This window comes from Paramormyrops kingsleyae, chromosome 9 (assembly GCF_048594095.1).
Source record: "Paramormyrops kingsleyae isolate MSU_618 chromosome 9, PKINGS_0.4, whole genome shotgun sequence".
In the NCBI taxonomy this organism is placed as follows: Eukaryota; Metazoa; Chordata; class Actinopteri; order Osteoglossiformes; family Mormyridae; genus Paramormyrops; species Paramormyrops kingsleyae.
The window spans coordinates 23,217,283-23,237,377 of record NC_132805.1 but is presented as its reverse complement, the minus strand read 5'-3'; positions in this window follow the sequence as shown (position 1 = coordinate 23,237,377).

Here is a 20,095-nt window from a genome sequence, read left to right as displayed (position 1 = left end):
GTGCATAATGTCATTCTCTGAATTTTCTGTCAAGTCCAAATACAAATGGTCAGAGTCTTCATTGCTGTCTTCTGCCACATAATCCCTTGCTGCAACTTTCCATCGTCTTGTGTATTCCAGTCGTTTCCTTTTACAGTTGTCCATTCTGCAAATTGGTATAAAAATTTATGATACAAATACAATCCCTTCTAAAATTCTATGCTGCTCTAAATCATAATTTTGTATTTCTTATTAGTTTATTACTATATACATGACCCTACAGTTCATTATGCATTATTAATTTCAAGAAACTGAGATTGCTGAAGGCTCTCTATCAGTTTGGTGTGTAGCAGATTTAATTGACCAGGACACGCATATCAAACAAAGGTGAGGTTTGACAATTTATTCTGAAAAATATCAAAGACACTGTTCAGCCTGATGCAGCTGTCCACTGTTTTTGGCAAATATCTTAGTGGTTTTCTAAAATTTGTTTGATCTTCAAGAATAGTCACACTCAGTAGTTTCAGAAAATGCTTACCCTCTGCACCTTTACTAACAGTATAGCCTAATATAATTTACTTGTACAAAAATCAATAGGCTAGTTATAATACTCACCCCTTCGTTTTCTTCCAGCCTTCTGGAAGATGAAGATGGTATTTACTATTTTAACTAATTTCAACTGGTGAAAACTTAAATATCTCTATGAAAACTGGTGAAAACTTAAACTTCTCTTCAGAGTTCATCATTCCTTTCTTTTTTTTCCCAACTCAGTTCTGTATTATCATGCTGAAGAATAGACACTGGTCGAACTGAAATTATCCAGTCCTATGAGCATGTTGCCCAGTCTGTATAAGCTTGGCCTCCCTGGTCTAAACATTCATAATGGCATTTATTATTATTTGTTTTATTATTATTATTATTATTATCCATCCATTTTCCAACCCACTCATCCTACTGGGTCGCGGGGGGTCTGGAGCCTATCCCGGAAGCAACGGGCACGAGGCAGGGAACAACCCTGGACAGGGGGCCAGCCCATCGCATTATTATTATTATTATTATTATTATTATTTTCTTTTAGCTCTGAAATGAATGCAAGCACACACTGAACATAATAATTTGTTAATAAAATATGAAGAAAATAAATCTGAATCGGACAGCAGAAACAAACTGCTGTTTTGAGTGTGATTTGTTTGGAATTGTTTGTTTTGCATAGTTTTATAATTTGTTTTATTGTTTAATTTTATTTAATATGGACATCACAGTAGCAACTGAATCATAACACACATTTATGCACAAGCACCAAATGCGAAATGCTCATCTACAACGTTCAATATACGTGTATAGTAGTGTTTCATGTGTAAGGACCTGTGAAAATGTTAGACAGGGAATTGCATATTTTGTTACTGTATTATGTACTGACTACATTTCCCAGAATGCCAGGGCAAGAGTTGCCGCGTTTCTGATATATAATAGTGGCCAATCATTTTCATCCATGTTGATGGGTTGCTAATGAGATGTACAGGGACCAATAAAAAAAGGAGTGTCTAAGGATTGCGTGGCTAAGAGAGAGCGGGAGAACACGGTGAGAGGAGTCGGAGCAGGATTTGTTTTTTTTATTTCCCCCATCGGGAAAAAAAGTGTCGCCCAGTTTTTTTTGCTGTTTTGTCCCGCTGCCGGACGGTAGACTTAACTGCAGCGGAGAGTGACTGGGGTGCCGGAGACCAGAAGGTATACGGCTGCAAGGGTGTCTGCAACACGACGCCGTGTGGACTTGCACCGCGCCGAAGGAAGCCTCGCTCGGCGGAACTTGCACTGCGCCGAAGGAAGCCCCGCTCGGCGGAACTCGCCTGCGCATACTGCTCGGCATTGAGTTTTTTTTTTCTTTTGATCCCGAACAAAGTTGCGGGATAAAAGTGCACCAACAACTGGGCCCCAACGCACCACGCTGTGCAACAGGTTTTTTTTCTTTTGCTTATACTTTAATTGCATTTATTTTTTTTAATTGCATTTAATCTTTTGCTTATACTTTAATTGGAGTCAAATGTAGATTTACAGTTTAAGGGTACACTGCTCTTTGTTTTTTTCTCTTTACTTTAGTGCTCATACTGGAGCTGTTGTTTTTCCTTGCTGAATAGGGCTCAATAAATGGCCCGGTTATGTTTAAGTATTGTTTAATGTGTTTTATTGAGGATGTGGTAGTTTTTTTATATTCTGGGGGAATATGTTACGTGCTGAATAGCTTCATTTCAGTTTAATATTTCCACAGTGGAGGCACCGCGCTGCTATTTCTGTTATTTATATTTTAAATTTTGGTTTAAGGGAACAAATCTCGTCGTACAACACCTAGTGGGTAAACAGGGAATCACAGCCACTTCTATTGAACTTGGAACCAAGGATCTTGTTAACTTTGTTAGCTTCTTGTAGTCGCGTGTACACCCTTTGGTGGCTGAAAGGGGGGTTACACATGTTTTTACATTAATGTTTTATAAAAAAAAAAACTATGTAAAATGATATTCCTGAACTTGTATGGTCGAAAGAAAAACGAGAGGGAATTTTAAACGATGAAACATCAATAATATCTTGCTCGAAATTGTTAGAATAATTTACGTTTCCTTCCATTGTAAGTGCCTTCATTATTGTAAACTGTATAAACTGGACCCACGTCGTCTTGTCTCACGTACTGTATACATGTTTATAGCTGAGAATACAGTTTACTTTGACTTCGATGTGCCAGCAGCAAAACTTTCCGATCTAGGTGGAATATGTACCACATGGGACTGCTGTTGATAAAATTCGCCGATCGGGGGGAGGAGGGTATTTTAAACCACATTTTAACCAAAATTGTTATATAAATGGATTATGGTGGACATTTGATATGTGTTTTCTTACTGAAAAAGAAAGCCCCCCATTTTCTGAAAAGTACCAGTTTTGGACATTTGACGCTTCCGTCCAACAGCCGGTATGTATACATACCGGCTTATGTAAGAAAATACAGCAATATTTTCCTTTACACATAAATAATATAAACAATTAACACGTACTTTGATACTGTGTGATAAACTGACAATTTTAGTGAACATACCTGAATGTCAGCACAGGTGATGGATATCTCCTCAGCTCTTCCTAGAAAATTCATAGCGATACCGTTAGCTCGTTCTGACAGGAATTTTAAATGTTGATTTAATCAAGTGATTTAGTCAATGACACAAAAAAATAATGTAGGATTACGCCTAAACGTGTTTCAACCCATTGTATTTTATCACTTTATACACGTTAATATGATACTTAGTGTCACTATCGGGCAAGAACGGGAACGGAGATCCAGGAATGCAGGGAACGAGAGCCTTTATTAAGGATCAAGACGAGTAGACACAGGCAGGTAGCAACACTGAGCTTGCCAGGTTCGCTGTCCTCTCCGCCGGGACGCAGATGGTAAGCGTCGGCGAGGCAGCGGTGATCTCGAAGGATACCAGCAGAGGGCGTGGTACCGGAGGGGTGCACCGAAATCATAGTCCAGGTTCAGGTCCAGGGGTCTTTATCTGTTGTATCCGTCCGACGAAAGGGCACGAGACTGGGGCACACGAGGAGGGGAAGACAGGAGGCGCCGGGCTCAGCAGGATGGGTCTGCGGAGGACTACTTTATTTGTATTTTTTTTTTATTATTATTTATTTATTTTTTTTTATTTTATTTTTTTTTATTATTATTATTATTATTTTTTTATTTGGGTCCTCAAAAGAAGGAGAGGGAGGGGGGGAGGGAACAAAGGAGAAGAAGAGAGAGAGAGGGATAGAGAGGAAAAGAAAAAAGAAAGAAAAAAGGAGAGAAAAGGAAAAAAAAAACAAAACAGATAATCTGCTTCCATGTCTGCTGAAAAGAGAAAGACAACATACAACACCTGTACTAACCACAACAACCATCAAACGTTAAATGTTATTGAACAGTACACACAACCCGCATTACAACACATGCCCAGAAGCAACAGCCGGTCAAGACAGTGTGTGTCCGTGAGCAGGTGTCTGTGAGCACCTGTGTGCACACCTGTGTGTGTCAGCGCGCTGGTGTTCCTAAGGTTTCTCCATGTAACTGTCTAGTAGTGTGTGTGGGGAGCCACAGCCCCGCCCACCCAGGACATGAAGCCGACATGGAGGAGACCCGGGCCCCAGACATCCAGAGGCCCCTCAGGGCACGGGAACACCAGGAGGACCACCGCAGGGACGATTGCAGCCCCCACCCAGAAAAAGGCAGAGGAGCGCTCCAGAGGGGGGCCATCCGGCAGCCACATCGCAGGAGCCCCAGGGGGCCGTGGCAGCGAGCACGCAGGCCCCGCCAGCAGCCGGCCACACCAGGGCAGACCGGACCCCGGGCCCAGAGGACCAAGGGCCCCCCCACCCCCCAGCTGGGACCCGACAGAGCCGGAAGGACCAGGCCCCGACAGGCAACCGCCGAGAGTGAGCCAGCACACACCAGAGCATCCAGCCCCGGACATCGAGAACCACCAACGCATCGGCAGCCGGGGGCCCCATCCACCAGCAGGGAGTGTGGTGGGGGGCAATAGAGCCTGAGATGTTATTTCAGGTGGAGTCTAAGACCCAACCTGACACCTGCGTAAAGACAAACAGGCGCACACATACACAAGCATACGTTCCCACCCTCATGCACACATAATCAAATATTCACCCATTCGCCCAACATAAAGACACACAGAAATGAACGCCGTACACACACTCACACTCCCCATATATACTCTATACTCCGAGATCCAGGCACCACCGCCCCCAGAGGGGCAATCTGTCACCAGACCTCGGAGATGGATCCCTTTTTTCCTCTGGCATGGGGACAAGAAGACCACCCCGGACTCCACCGCAGCCGAGAAGCACCAGCCCAGACCCCGACCGGACGGCCAGCCCCCGGCTCCAGATGGCGAACAGAGAACGGGGGTGTGAAAAGACCCCATGCTTCCCTCCGCCCGCTCATATGTGGTGTTGGTGCGTGTTGTTCTAAAGTGCTTTAAAACAGGGGAAGGGCATGGTGCTAACCACCCTCTGCCAATCAGCAGCTGGTGTCACCTCGGCCCCTCCCCAGAACCCTCAATGTCTATGTGCAACTTAAAATTGAGAAGTGGGCACTGGCACCAGAGGTAAGGCTGAATGAACAGACCGACCTCTGGACGCCATTCCGTGTGCCCACCCCCAAGGCCCTAAATGTATGTGTCATGAGAGAGTAAGTAATGAGAGTGTCTAAGTTGTGATGTGTGATTGAGATACAGGTGGTCACGGGGGGACAGAGGAGGAATACCTCCCCTGCATCCCAGCGACGCACCTGCACCTCAGAGCCCTACGTGTGTGTTGGGGTGACAGAGCGGGAGGAGGGAAGCATTTAGGGATGGGGAGGAAAGGATCGGGGGGGGCAGAGGACCCCCCCTTCTGGAGCCAGCTCCCCCGCTGACCCCCATAAGCACCTCCGTTCTCCTGAAATTCACCCAGGGCCGGGGGGCCCAGGCCTATCCAATCCGGGGCCCAGAGCAGCGGCACCGCCGGGCACTATAGAGCCCGGGGCAGCCAACCAGACCCCATCACAGAGGAAAAACTACACCCACCCCACCATTCAGTCAACTCCCAAACTACATAAGACAATAGACACCCAGGTTGGGTCCATTCTCCTACTCTATTGGATCCCCCCCCCACCCCCGCAGAGAGGATACCCCTAAGGCAGGGACCACCTGCGGACAGATGGTAGCAACCTCCCCGCCAGCTAAAGAGGCCCCCAGCCCCTCCGACGCGCCGAAGGCCCCCACGCCGGGGCTGGGCCCCAGTGCATGCGCCAACCCACGCCCCGGCGATACACCCACCAGGACCCAAGCCCCCCCAGCCCAGCCGGAACCCCAGCCCGGAGGCAGAGCACCCCCAGAACCCCAAGCCCGCCCCGGACCCACCCAGGAGCAGCACGGCCGCCAGGCCGGCAACCTACGTCCGCCGGCACAGGCTACCCCAGCAGCGCTGCATGCAGCCGCCAGAAAGACGCCACCCAAGAGCCACCAAAGCCCCAACCAGGCCATGACCGCAGTCCCAGCGCCGAACCCCCCCAGAAACCCCCCCCCCCAAGGGAACCCCCAGACGCCCCAAGCCCACATGCCCCCCCCACACCAACCACAAAAACCGAAGCAGGACAAACCTGCGACCCCCCACCGCCACTAGGTAATGGAGCTGATCAAAGGAGCCCAGAGAGATTGGTCTAATGTGGCGGCAGAAGCTGTATCAAGACTAATATGGTCCAACAAACTCTCTCTATATTGGTTGATATTAAGGTTATTTTTATTTTTCCAGTTCATGAGGACAGTCTTCTTAGCAATGCATAAAGCGTTGAAAGCCATGTGGGTTGTGTTAATCTCTGTAGTGACACCATCTAGGTCGCCCAACAAGCAGACTGAAGGAGAGGCTGGAATGGTACATTTCAGACACTTTGATAAGTCCTCACAAATCCTGCGCCAGAACATCTGAGCAGGTGGACAAAACCAAAGAGCGTGGATGTAATTGTCAGGTGTATCCCCTTGACAGTGTGAGCAGTTGTTAGAAGACGTAAAACCCATCCTGAACATCCGATGCCCTGTATAGTGCACTCTATGCAGGATTTTGTATTGTATTAATTGTAAATTGGGACTTCTAATCAGTTCAAAGGTTTTTAAACATGTCTTAGACCAGAAATTGTGGTCCCAGCTGATTGATAGATCTGCCTCCCATTTTGCTATAGGAAGGGATATAGATCCATCCATTTTGGAAAGTGTCCTGTATATTTTAGACAATAATTTGGGGGTTTTGAGATTAAGGAATTCTGCCACACTTGGTGGTATTTGTAATTTGATTTGATTAGACTTGAATTTCCTTTTTACTATAGATCTAACTTGTTGATATTCTAAAAATCTATTCTTGTTAATCCCATGTCTTTTAACTAATAAGTCAAAGGGGATAAAGTCTATTTCTTCGAATATATGTTCCAAGTATTTAATACCTTTACAACTCCAATCCGGGAAATTTATCATATTATTGTTTAGTAGTAGGTCAGGGTTGTTCCAGATGGGAGTACGTTTGCATGGGATTAATGAAGACTCAGTCGTTTTTACATGTTCATATGTGTACATGTAAATGAACGGTGCTTACACTATTCGTACTTATTGCAACATGACAACATTTTTGTAAATTATATTCTGTATAGGGACAGCTAAGGAAACCCGAAGAACATCTGTTTTTAAAGTCCAAATACGGCGCAAAAAAACTTTGGGAGTGAGTAATCTTTACATGCTACGATGCTGACGGCGACATCTTGGAATTTGTGATAAACATCGGCGCATGTCCTCTGACGTAACGTTAGGAGGTAGTGACAATGGATGATGACGTATAACAGTGTAGTAGTGGTGTCCCATTTCTTAGGGGAAATTTTTTAACCCTACCCCTTTCCACTTCATTTCAAGGGGCAAGGGGAAGGGGCGAGGGGTAGGCAAAGGGGTAGAAAATAGAATTGGGATTGGGCCTTTATCTTACGTTAAGCGTTTTCCCCTCCATTGACGTCCATTATAAGGAAAAGGCTTAATGTAACTTAGGCTGCGTTCACACTGCCAGCCACATCGTTCAATTCCGATTTTTTGCTCAGATCAGATTTGTCTATCTTGACGGTTCACATTCATAAGTACAGTGGTACCTCGGGTCTCGAACTTATCCGTTCCGGACTCCGGATCGAATCCTAAAAAGTTCGAGTTCTGATCGAATTAATTAAGTGGTTCCCGGCCCCCCAAAATTACACCTAAATATGTGGGGTTTTTTTTTAGCATTTAAATACAAAATGAACAGAATAAAACAAGAAGAGCATTTTTTCTTAATGGCTTCCAAAACAATAAAGATCTTATCCCAACATTACCCCTGTCCTGCCCCGATCGTCCGCTCCTTCCGTGTGCCACGCCCCCTCGTTAACCTCGTGTGGGATCCCCATGTGATCAGCTGTTTCTAGTTGTTGTCATTAGTCCTCTGTATTAAGACCGCGTTTCAGTTTGTTTCCCCAGTCCGGTCATTGGGTGCGTTGGACTTGCTTACAGCGCTGGCTTAAAGCAACGCATTCTGATCCTGATGCAATGCATTACGATTAGATGCATTGCGACCTCTCACCCGGCTGCACAAACTGGAACCGCCTCTGTGACGACACACCTTTGCCCTTATTGGCTGAAGAGTTTAGTTACACGCATGACGTTTGTATCCCCGGCAATTCCGATGCGTAATCTGCTATTTCTCCCGAATAGACCTTTTTCACGAAAACCGGAAATACGTAATCGTAGGGTAAACTTAGTTCCGGTCAAGCGTCAATGCATTAGAAAACCCGGGATCAGAGAAAATTCAGCAGAGAATATAGACAACCTATCTGACAAATTTGCCCAAATTTACATTTGCGGATGTTGCTAAACTCGTGGAGGAAATCTCCGTCACGAGAAAGAGCAAACTTGATAAAGGCTACAAATTTTTCCACAAAGAATTTGTCCATAAGTATCAAGGTAACTGTTACTGAATTGCTCACCACATGTAATTTTTAAAGGAAAGACATTAACGGCTTTTGTTAATGTTTAAAGGTAGAAAAACTTTAGATGTATTTGTTAATAGGCAAACAAAAATATGTTATTTTAAATTAGTATAATATATATATATATTATATATATACCTTAACATTAGACGCAAGATGAACACCCTACACACGCACACAGAAAAGCCCGGACATTTGCACAAACGCACAACCAAGAGTGGGGCTTTACAGTTTGATAATCAAACTAAATCAAAAAACACTTAAAATGTATAAGGATCGCTTTGTTGTAGCGAAATTTTTAAATAGTGTGAGCGTGATGTAAATCATTTAGGCAACAAGAATTGAGTAGCTGTAGGAACTAGTGAGCAAAATTTAGCAACAAGCATCAAAAAACATTTTAGCTGTGTTTTGTTAATTTTAAAGAAGTTGGCCCCGTTTTTTCTAATTACATTTATTAGCTATAGGTAGTGCCATGTTTCAAATAAACCCCTTAACCATAGCGTTTTTAAAGTAATGAAGCACTTTTCGGCAAATGTGTTATTTTAAATAAAACACTCTAAGCACATCGACGGAACTCAGAGCCGCTATCAATGGATCTAAAACAATGGCGTTTGGTGAAATACTTTTTGTATTTTACAATGAAATAAAACTGTTAAGCTGATTACGGCTTTCTCTCGTTTTTAAAAACTTTGGGTAAAATATTTGTGCTTGTTTCGCATTTGCTCTTTTTGACAGTGTTTCGCTCGGGCATGCCTCTAGTTGCTTAAAAGCTTGGGCCTTGTGTCATTTATGCTTAAAATACGGTGTTTGCTTCTGTCTGAGGTGAAGTGTCTGCTGCAGACGTAAGTGCTCCCCTTTTTAACTGTGAAGTTTGGTCCTTCATCCCGCCGGATAGCCTGAATCCATTTACGTCGAACTTCACCATTAACAGGGAAGGAATGAAAAGATAGATGTGACTGCTTTTGGGCATTACAAGAACAGCCCGGTACACTGCAAGAAGAAGAGGTCGCTGCATGCGCTATTTGTTTTACACCGGCGGAAGTAAAGATACCCTACGATTACGTATTTCCGGTCAAAAATGCGGAAGTTGTGAAAAAGGTCTATATCACGTAAAGCAGTAAGAACTGATTTTCAGTTAATTTACCTGGTAAAATAAAGTTTAAATAAATGACATAAATGCTATAATAGTACACCTAAATTAATGGTTTATTTATTGTTAGTTACTGTAATGTTGCGCTGCTTTATTTGGTTCCCAGCAAACAAGGGACATCCAGAGGACGTCCTTAGGTCGTCCACAATACGTCCCTTTTTTGAGGACGTCCTTAGGACGACCGTGTTATTATGAACACTAAAGAAATCCTTCAAAAGCAAGTTGTTGTGACAGTTTCCAGGAATAGCATTTTAAATAAATAATTTTATCTGAAGTACTTCCTTTTATTAATGTTCCATCAGGATGTCCAGAACTCATCCTTTGAGGACGATTTCCAGACCAAAAGAGGACATCCTGAGGATGACCTAAGGACAACCGTGTTACTATGAACAATAAAGACGACCATGTTATTTTGAACTATAAAAGAAATCCTTCAAATGCAAGTTGTTGTGACAGCTTCCAGAATAGCATTTTAAATAAATAATTTTATCTGAAGTACTTCCTTTTATTAATGTTCCATCAGGATGTCCAAAACTCGTCCTTTTAGGACGTCCTAAGGATGACCCAAGGAAGTCCATATAATTAATCATCCAGTCTGTGAAGAAGGCATTCAAGTAAGAATTGCATTGTAGTCTGTACATGACAATAAAAACTTTGAATCCGGTCCATTGTTTATTTTTATTTTTACTCTGTATTCGGTAATTTGTTCGTGAATAGAAAACTTTTAGCATGTAACATTTGTACAACTATTGCGTAACTTTTTGGTGAGCAATGGCTAACAAAATGATATAAAGTACAGTGTATTACCTGATACAGTATTTTCAATAAAATAGCATTATCACCAATAAGCGCTACTACTACAGCAAATGCGAGGCTGACACTGACTGAACCGTTTCCTTTTGTTTCCGCTCAGTGACTCATTTCCTGACGCGTACAATTTATATTAGGTCAGCGTTCACGGTTCGACTTCTGATATTCAGATCAAGTTCTAGGTCAAACTGGTTTGTTCGACTTTCAAGAAATTCGAGTTCTAGTGAGTTTGAGAACCGAGGTACCACTGTACAAGTGAGCTGTATCTGACTGTAATGTGAACGCATCGGTCCTCCGAAACGTCACACATGCACACATTGATACGTTTTTACATGGGTAAAAAGCTGGTCATAAAATTGGCACGTTGTGCGGCCATGACTGCTGCGATGATTCGAGTCTTTTGCCTCCTTAAACTTTGACTTCAGACTCTTTATTTTTCTTTGGCATTGTAGCCACGTTCGTGTCCGCGCTGTGCCATTTCTTTGGCAATTATTTCAAATACTACTCTATTACGATAGGTTCCTTCCAGTTTAGTTTGAACAGATTCATTTCCCCAAATATCAATTAAATCCCCAACTTCTCCATCCTTCCACTGACTGTTATCGCAGCTCTCCTCCATTTTTACCTTCCTGCACTGCCGATGCACATATTTAGTACCACATATTTTCATTTTTGAAAAGATCAGATTTGCGTGTCCACACAACCCTGAAAAGATCAGATCTGTATCACAATCCGATCCGATTTGTGTCACTTCAGCATGGCAGTGTGAACATAGCCATTAAGTACCAAAACAGCCACCAATAATCACCAAAATTCTCACACACATATCTGGTCATTAAGACTTTCACCTGACAAATAAAATCAAAACTGAAATGTTAGGAATATGGACTTTATACTACATTAAGCTTTTTCCCCTCCATTGACGCCCATTATAAGGAAAAAGCTTAACGTTAAAAGGCTTAACGTAACTTAAAAAAGACAATAATAAATGTAATGGATTGTAAGGTGTTCACATATTTAGTTTTTAAATTATTATTTAAAGATGCTCTCTTCTGAATACAGGAACCTCTATGTAGAAACCCCCCTGGACCTGTGCCAAGCTCCAGTTGGTGCCCCAATTGACGTCCATCCAATCGCCGTCCTCAATTAGTTGTTGTTCGATTGCATAGGAGATGGCTAATGTAACCGACAGCCCCTGGAAACTAACGTGTTGGACAAGCAATTTTTTTAGTCGGCAGAAGGGCTGAACATTGTTGGACTACATAAGATTTAGCATTTAAGAAGTTTGTGCCTTCATAGGTACACTGAAAAAAGTGTCACAAGGGTGTAGCTGGTTTCACCTAAAATTTTCATGTAGGGTTGATGTATTATTTTCTGTCATGTGTTCAACTTAAATTTTTTTGCTGAACAGACTCAATTAGACAAACTGCACCATTAAAGCAGAATGATCCATTGGGTCAAAGCTTAAAACTGCTCGTGTGCTTGGGTCACGCATGCGCAAGTCCTGTGCATGTCTCCGAGAAGAACCTCCACAAAAAGCCCGCCATTACTGCTGTCCTCAGGTAAGAATGAAAAATGGAACCTGTAAATGTAAATATTTGTCCTTATATCTTAGTCGAGAACGTGATTGCATGTTAACGTTTTAAAGTTAGTATTGGGTAGAACATCTAGCTAGCAAATAAGTTTATTTTACATAGATCAGTTGTAATTAGCCGTTAACTGGGAAATGCTGCATGTGAATATTAATATTAATATATAGATATTATTTTGTGTTAGCTAGCCATATTAAGCCATATTATTTTTCATGCTAGTTCCTTTTTATTTAATGTCAAGAACCACAGCAAGGGTACGAGGTGCGATTTTTGAGTTAGCTGTTCAGAAAACAGTTCTGTGTTGCGTGTAGAGAAATGGGGACAAGTATTTCTCAACATGTACACGGGTGTTTTAAAAACGTTGCTTTTTCTCAACCTGTTGGTCTTTCATCTACATGTAAAGTGAGTTTCAGTTCATTGAAAATGGAATTTTTAAAAAACTCCAGGGTGAACATGCTGTGGACAGCCATTTTTTTGCGTTTTATGTGGGCACAAATGTTTTAAAGTAGTGCTTGTGTGGACGAGATTATATTGCAATTAGGTGATTGTTTTTCGCAGAGGGCAGAATGGTGTCGTAATTACCCACAAAAACAACAGATCTTCCGCACAAGTAGCTGTTAGTGGCTGCAACTTCACTCGCTCACCGCTAATATCCAACTTTTTTCCCCTCCCGTTCAGCCGCCCTAGAATGGCTACTTCTTCACCCCAATCCACAAAATCCTGATTGAGCTTGATGCAAAGAAGATGTCAAGAAAAGTACATGCTCTGAACATCAAGCTACAAATGATTAAATCAATCCCAGTCACTTTGTTGAAAGCCATTTGATATTTGTTTTTCCTTTCACATCTCAGTTGTTCGTTTAATTACGTAAGAATAACTGTTACAGCAAGCACTTAAAATGTTTAAAAAATGTTTACAAAATGTTCCAGGACCCGGTTTAGTTGCATGTTTATTTGTGCTGTATTAGTAAAAAAAATTGATGTGCCATGTTTTCTGTGAAATGTTTAAAATTGTGCACTGTTCCTGGCCACTGTATTCTTGTTCATAGCTATGCATCAATACGTTGTAATAAAGTGGACTGTTGCAGTAAACTGGCTTGGGTTTTTTAGTTGTTAAAAATTATATTCATTAGTTGAGCATGATTGGTTTTAAGTGCAAAAATCTAATGTATTTGAGTATTTTAAGTTGAATTGAAGTTTGGTTAATATACAGTAAGTGTGAAAAAATTAAGTCATATTTTAAGTTGATCCAATGTTTCATTTTTTACAGTGTAGGTAAGGTTCCAAATTTCTGTGATTTTGAAATTATCTGGAATGTACCATTTGTGACTTGTTTTTATTTGCATTTTATGTAGCATACTGTTTCTGTGTAGTCAGTTACTGCGTCAATCCGTGCACTGTAAAAAAACAAAAAGTTAAGACAAAATTTGAAGGCAACTTATTGCACTTGTTTTGAAGGCAACAAACTTTTAAGTTTTGAAGAAAACCACCTATTATGCTGAGTAATTTTTTTAGATAATTTTTTTCTATAAAAACTTAGTTGTACATACAGTCGAACTTCGTTACAACGTACCTCGGGGGACATTAAGAATTTGTATGTTATAACCATAGTACGTTGTAACCAAGTCCCTCAAAATCAATGATAGAACACAATATGTCTGACACAGCAGTGCATTCAGACCATTATTCTGCTTGCGAAAGCTGCCGGACAGGACACATTTAAAAAAAAAAAAAATGATAGAACACAAAATGTATATAAAAAAACTTTTATAAAACACCCCTCAAGTTGACACTATGACATACAGATTGTGTAGATTGAAGAATGTAGTTCCTATTCTAAATAGGAACTATATTCTTGAAACTATGTTAATATCAGTTACTCATAGACAGCCGACATAACGCAAATCCACTGCCGGCTTATCGTTCAAATCGCCTTACTGTAACCTAATGTCAAACCGAAATTATGCACCTGTATGATTCAATTGGCTGAAATAAATTTCGATACCATGACACCATGCAAAACCATGAAAAAACGGGGGCTGCATGCAAGGAGTCCGGCCGGCGTGGAATGCTTCGTGAGGATAGGTTCATACAGTTAGGCGTTGCTAAGCGATGTAGATGGCCGGCACCAGCCGATTCTGAATTGTGCGCTCGCTCGGAAGATGAGGCTGTACGTTGTAATGAAGGTCAGTTTGCCTATTTTCCTCTGAAAATCATACGTTATATCGAAGTTTACGCTGTAAAGGTGTACGTTCTAAGCGATACCGGCAAATGGAATAATGCATTACACGAATTTGGGACATTGAAATTTGAATGTTGTATTGGTGTAAACGTTATAAACGGGGTACGTTGTACCGAGGTTCGACTGTACTAAGAATTGCTAACGACAAAAGTTGTACCAACCTATTCACTTTTCTTAAGATTTATCTTTCATATATGTAAAGACTTTCAATTTTAAGTTTAGCATGCTAAGGTTTCACCCTTTGCAGTGCCCAGGGGTACAAAAACAGTGCCCAAGTGCTGGTTGGGCTTGAACAGGCAATCTTTTGGGTCAGAGGCACAGAGGTTTAACCCACTGAGCTACATGCTGCCACCACTGGATGATGACACTGCCAAAACTGTGTTTTTGTGTTAGCACCTTATTCAGCTTATGTTCCATACACCTGAGCATGTGGCTGTGTGAGCTAAGCCTCTCTACTCATGGTTCACAGGTCACCCATTCAAGCCCAGTGTCAGCGCATGTGGGGGCCCTTGAACAAGGCCTGTGAACAAGGCCTATAGGGCCAGCTCCCTATAGGTGCCACAACTGGTAGCTGCCCTTCACAGTCAAGTTTGTTGTCATTCCTCACAAGGATCCTCAAAATCTGTCTGCTATTATTTATTATTATCATGTTTTAAATAAACATGCTAATTGACTGTTTTGTTATCTTCATTTATAATAATTAGATGGCACGTATTTTGTGATTTTGAATTTTTAGCACGTTTAACTCAAATTTTAAAGTTCTTACGCTTATGAAAGATAAATCATCTGAACAAAAGAGAATAAGTTGGCACAACTTTTGTTTTTTGTAATTCTTAGTATGTAAAACTAAAAATGAAAGATTCCCAGTCAAAATTCATTCACAACATTCACTGATTCAGCTACAACACATTAGACATTTGTGGTAGTTGGTAAAAGCAACAACTAAACAATCAGTTGACTTTGTGCACTTAAAGTGAAACCACCGCCTATACTAATGACACACAATACGTACTGATCCCTGTACTCTGGGTCACCCTTATATTTTGACGAGTAGCACAGGGTCCAGTTCTTAGTGTTTGTGTGATTTAGCTTTCGCCCTTGCAAGGTGGAGTTGCACTCTCTTTCTCCCATAGGTACAGCCTTCATCTCTGCAGCATATGACTGCACCTTTCTCCTGTGGAATAAAAGCTCTTTTGTGAGAGGCCTGATGATCTGGTTTCTACTGGCTTGCTGTCTTCAAATAGGGAGTGAATTCACAACCTAGCTTTATGGCTGTCAACTGACCCTATTGGTGAGTTGCTGATGATTGAGCAAGCATACACAATGGCAAAAACACCACAGTAATAACCATTTGCTTGTTGTGGGACATTTAGGAGATCCGTGACTGTCCAGTCAGATGCCCAAAAATGTTCTCCAGCTGCTCTGTAAATGCACGCCACAACTTTCAGGAGAGTTGAGCTTGTGGTTCTTGGCATTTCAGAACTGTGGATTGAATTGAATATGCAAATTTCCCGTTCTGTGAAATCTGCTGCAGCAAGAAGCCAGTGTGAATCAGGACCTCGCACATCAGTATTAAAGGGCATCAGGACTGTATCAAAATTTTAAGCTCTCTGAGCTGCACAAAACTGTAAAACTGGGCCAAAGTTTGAAAGTGCAGCCATCTAATAAATAAATGCACAGAACAGAGTCCAACACCTTAGCTTGACCTATGTAGCCTGTGATAGCCCACTCAATAGCTTCTCCATTGAGCCAGGTAAAACTAGAATTTTATTAATTGAAAAAAATGGCCAGTGACTTTGCTGCTTTATTGTATATAGTTGTACTGTTAGGTTTTGTGAAGGGTTCTTGTTTATGTAGTATTGTAATCAGTTGATAAGTAAAAAAAAAAATTGCAAAATTATTTATTTGCATTGCATATTACATAGGCTATGACGGTGGTCAGCTAATAAAATAGAAATGTAATGTAGCCTTTAAATTTACTGTTGAGAGGTGAACCTTGAGTGTGGCTGTTGGATGAGAAGAATTTTAAGAGTATTACAATTGTATAACTATAACAAATATCCCTATAAACTGATATGTCTGTTATAAAAAGCACTATGATAAAATATTACCGTAAAGTAGCCGCTTAAAAGGCTGTTGGATGAATGTTAAGAATATAACTATGACAATTATTGTAATATTCTTGTATATATGTATAATGTGTATATATAATTACTATTGTGTACATATAATAACTATTACAAATGGTACTAATAAAATATTAATCTGAAGTAGCTGCAAAGAAAAGGTGAAAGTCTTTATGACCAGATATATGTGTGAGAATTTTGGTAATTTTTGGTGGCTGTTTTGGTACTTTAAGTCACGTTAAGCTTTTTCCTTATAATGGGCGTCAATTTAGGGGAAAACGCTTAATGTAAGATAAAGTCCATATTCCTAGCATTTCGGTTTTGATTTTTTGTAAGGTGAAAGTCTTTATGACCAGATATGTGTGTGAGAAATTTGGTGATTATTGGTGGCTGTTTTGGTACATTAAACCACATTAAGCTTTTTCACATTTTTAGAAGCGTTTTAAAATGTCCCCGCTTAGACCGTGCACTCTCAGCCATCTGCACGCTCAGCCACTGACGTCATGTGCATGCTCAGCCACAACAGGAAGTGCGACTGGGGAATCATTTCCATTTTTTTTTCCAACAATATGTTTATTTGTCTTTTTTTTTTTAGAATTTAAATGACATACAACAGAACATTCTCTCAGACACAAAATACAATTATACCATATATAACATCAATAATGCCCTTTGACACAAGATATCAGGTATCAACCAACTCATATCGAGCTGGTCAGTGAATGAGTAATATTTCCTAACCATCTTCCTCCTCTCGATCTTCAGTTAAGTCCGTGCCTTCTGCAAAAAGCATGAAAGGTCTCCAAATACTTTCAAACAAGTCCTTTTTTCCTTTTAACAAGTATGTAATGCGTTCCAATGGAAGAGTAGCCAACATCTGTTTAACCCATTGTCCAATACTTGGTCTTCTTATACATTTCCAATGCAGTGCAATCAACATTTTAGCTTGTAATAAACAAATATCAATAAACAGCTTCTCATTTTTTGCATATACTGTGTGCTTGGGGTATAGACCTAAAATTATAAAGGAAGGTTCCAAAGGAAGGTCTTTAGAAATAATAGACTTCACCGTTTCCTTTATTTTACCCCAAAATGTTCTAATTTCTCTACATTCCCAAACACAGTGAAACAGTGTACCCTTTTCGTCCCCACACTTTGTACATATGTCTGGGATATTCGGATTGTATTGGTTTAGTCTAACAGAGGTGACATAAACACACATAAGCCACTTGTACTGTAACAATCTCAGCCGAGAGTTTATAGTTTGCTTATGTGCTTTACGGCAAACCACTTGCCACTCATCTAGTGACAAATTTATTTGCAGATCTTTCTTCCAAGCTTCTAATTTCAAGGTTGAATTATCTGGGGAGTGTGATAACAGTAATTTATAAAATTGTGAGATTGCTCCTCTTTTAAGGCTATTTTCACTTATCATTTCTTCTAACTTAGATTTGGGTGGTTTCAATAGATTTTTTTGTTTTGTTCCTATATAACTTCTAAGTTGGAGATACTTGAAAAAATATTTTCTTTGAATGTTATATTTGTGTCTAAGCATGTCAAATGACATCATGTTGGATATAGATCTAGAATTTTCTCCAATCCATTTAAAGCCCATTGTTTAAACACTGCATCGGCTCTCCCCGGGGGGAAGTTCTGATTTCCCCAAATTGGGGTTAGCCGTGATAAAATAACTGGCTTTTTAATGTGCCTTTTAAAATTATACCACACTTTAACCATATTTTTAACTATTGGGTTTTTAGTTTTCTTCATCAAATTAACTTCTGTATCAGAAAAAAGGTACAAAGGTAATGGAGGGCTCAAGATGTCACTTTCCATTTCTGTCCACTGGGGAGGGTCATTTTTACAAAAATAGCACCCTATAGATCTGAGCTGAGCTGCCCAATAGTACCATTCTATGTTTGGGCACATCAAGCCTCCTTCATCGTAGGGTAAATGGAGTAGTGACAGTCTTATTCTAGCACGTTTGACCATATAAAATCAAGAAGCAGTTTCTTAAATGCTTTAAACCAGTCAGCAGGGGGTGGCAAGGGAATATTCTGAAAAACATACAACAGTTTTGGAAGTATATTCATTTTGTAAATATTAATTCGACCTATAAGGGACATGGGAAGAAGACTCCATCTATTGACACTATCTTTAATTTCGTTATTTATCAATTCATAATTATGCTGAACAATTAAATCTAAATTTGGAAGGATAAGTATTCCTAAGTAAGTAAATTTAGAAACTGATTTGAATTGTGAAACGGCTACAGGCGGATTCTCTCTCTCCTGTATCTAGCAATAAGATTGATGATTTTAATCTGTTAATTACATATCCTGAAATATGACCAAACCCATCAATTAGTTTTAACAAAGCTGGGATAGATGAATTTAGTCGTGAAAGGAATAAAATGATATCATCTGCATACAGCGACAGCTTGTGTTCTACCTGACCAACCATGATTCCGGTTATGTGTGAATGTGACCGTACAGCTATAGCCAAGGGCTCCATTGCTAAAGTAAAGAGCAACGGAGATAACGGACATCCCTGCCGACAACCACGTTTAACTAAAATTGGTTTAGATACATTCTTATTTGTTAGAATCTCTGCAATTGGGTGTAAATATAATAGTTGTATCCATTTTCGAAATTTTGGCCCCAATCCAAATCGTTTTAACACATCAAAAAGATAGGCCCATTCTACCCTATCAAACGCTTTTTCAGCATCCAGGGAGAGGAGGGCCGTATCCTTAGTGTTATCTAATGCTTGAATAACATTAAGAACCCTCCTAACATTGTATAGACCTTGCCGACCTGACACAAAGCCATTCTGATCCCTGTGTATAATCAATGGAAGGGTTTCCTGTAAACGAATTGCTAGTAATTTGCTGATTATCTTAAGATCTGAATTAAGCAGGCTTATTGGCCTCATATTCTCACATTTATCCCTAGATTTTCCAGGCTTAGGCAATAAAATAATTAATGCATTTGCCATTGAGTTAGGGAGGTCCCCAACTATAAAAGCCTCCTGTAACATTTCCAATATTGGCCTTACCAACTTTCCTTTAAACTTTTTATAAAAGTCGATTGGAAACCCATCAGGTCCAGCTTTTTTACCTGTGCTCATGTTGTCAATTACTTTGATTATTTCATCTTCACTAATGTCTGAGTCTAATTGTAGGCCAAGTTCTTCTGTGATAGTTGGTATGTTTAATTTGTCTAAAAATAATTTTCGTGTGTTTAGGTCCGTATGGTCTTGAGAATCATAAAGTTTTTCATAATAATTTCTAAATTCATTATTTATCTCTATTGGATCCACAATTGTCTCCCCACTTGTATTTATTATTGTTGTTATGTCTTTTTGTGTTTCCAGTTTTTTAATTTGCCATGCTAAAATCTTACCGGGCTTTTCTCCCTGTTCATAAAAAGACTGATTTAACCTAAGTATGTTAGAGGCTGACCTGTCCGCCGTAGCTTTATTATATTGTGCTTTTAACAGCAACATATCCTTTTCTACATATGAATTTTTATCTCTAAACAATTGTTCCTCTAAATATTTTATTTTTTCTTCCAACTGTTGTCTTTTCTTGCGCTGTTCTTTAGATTTTGAAGAGGTATAAGAAATGATATAACCC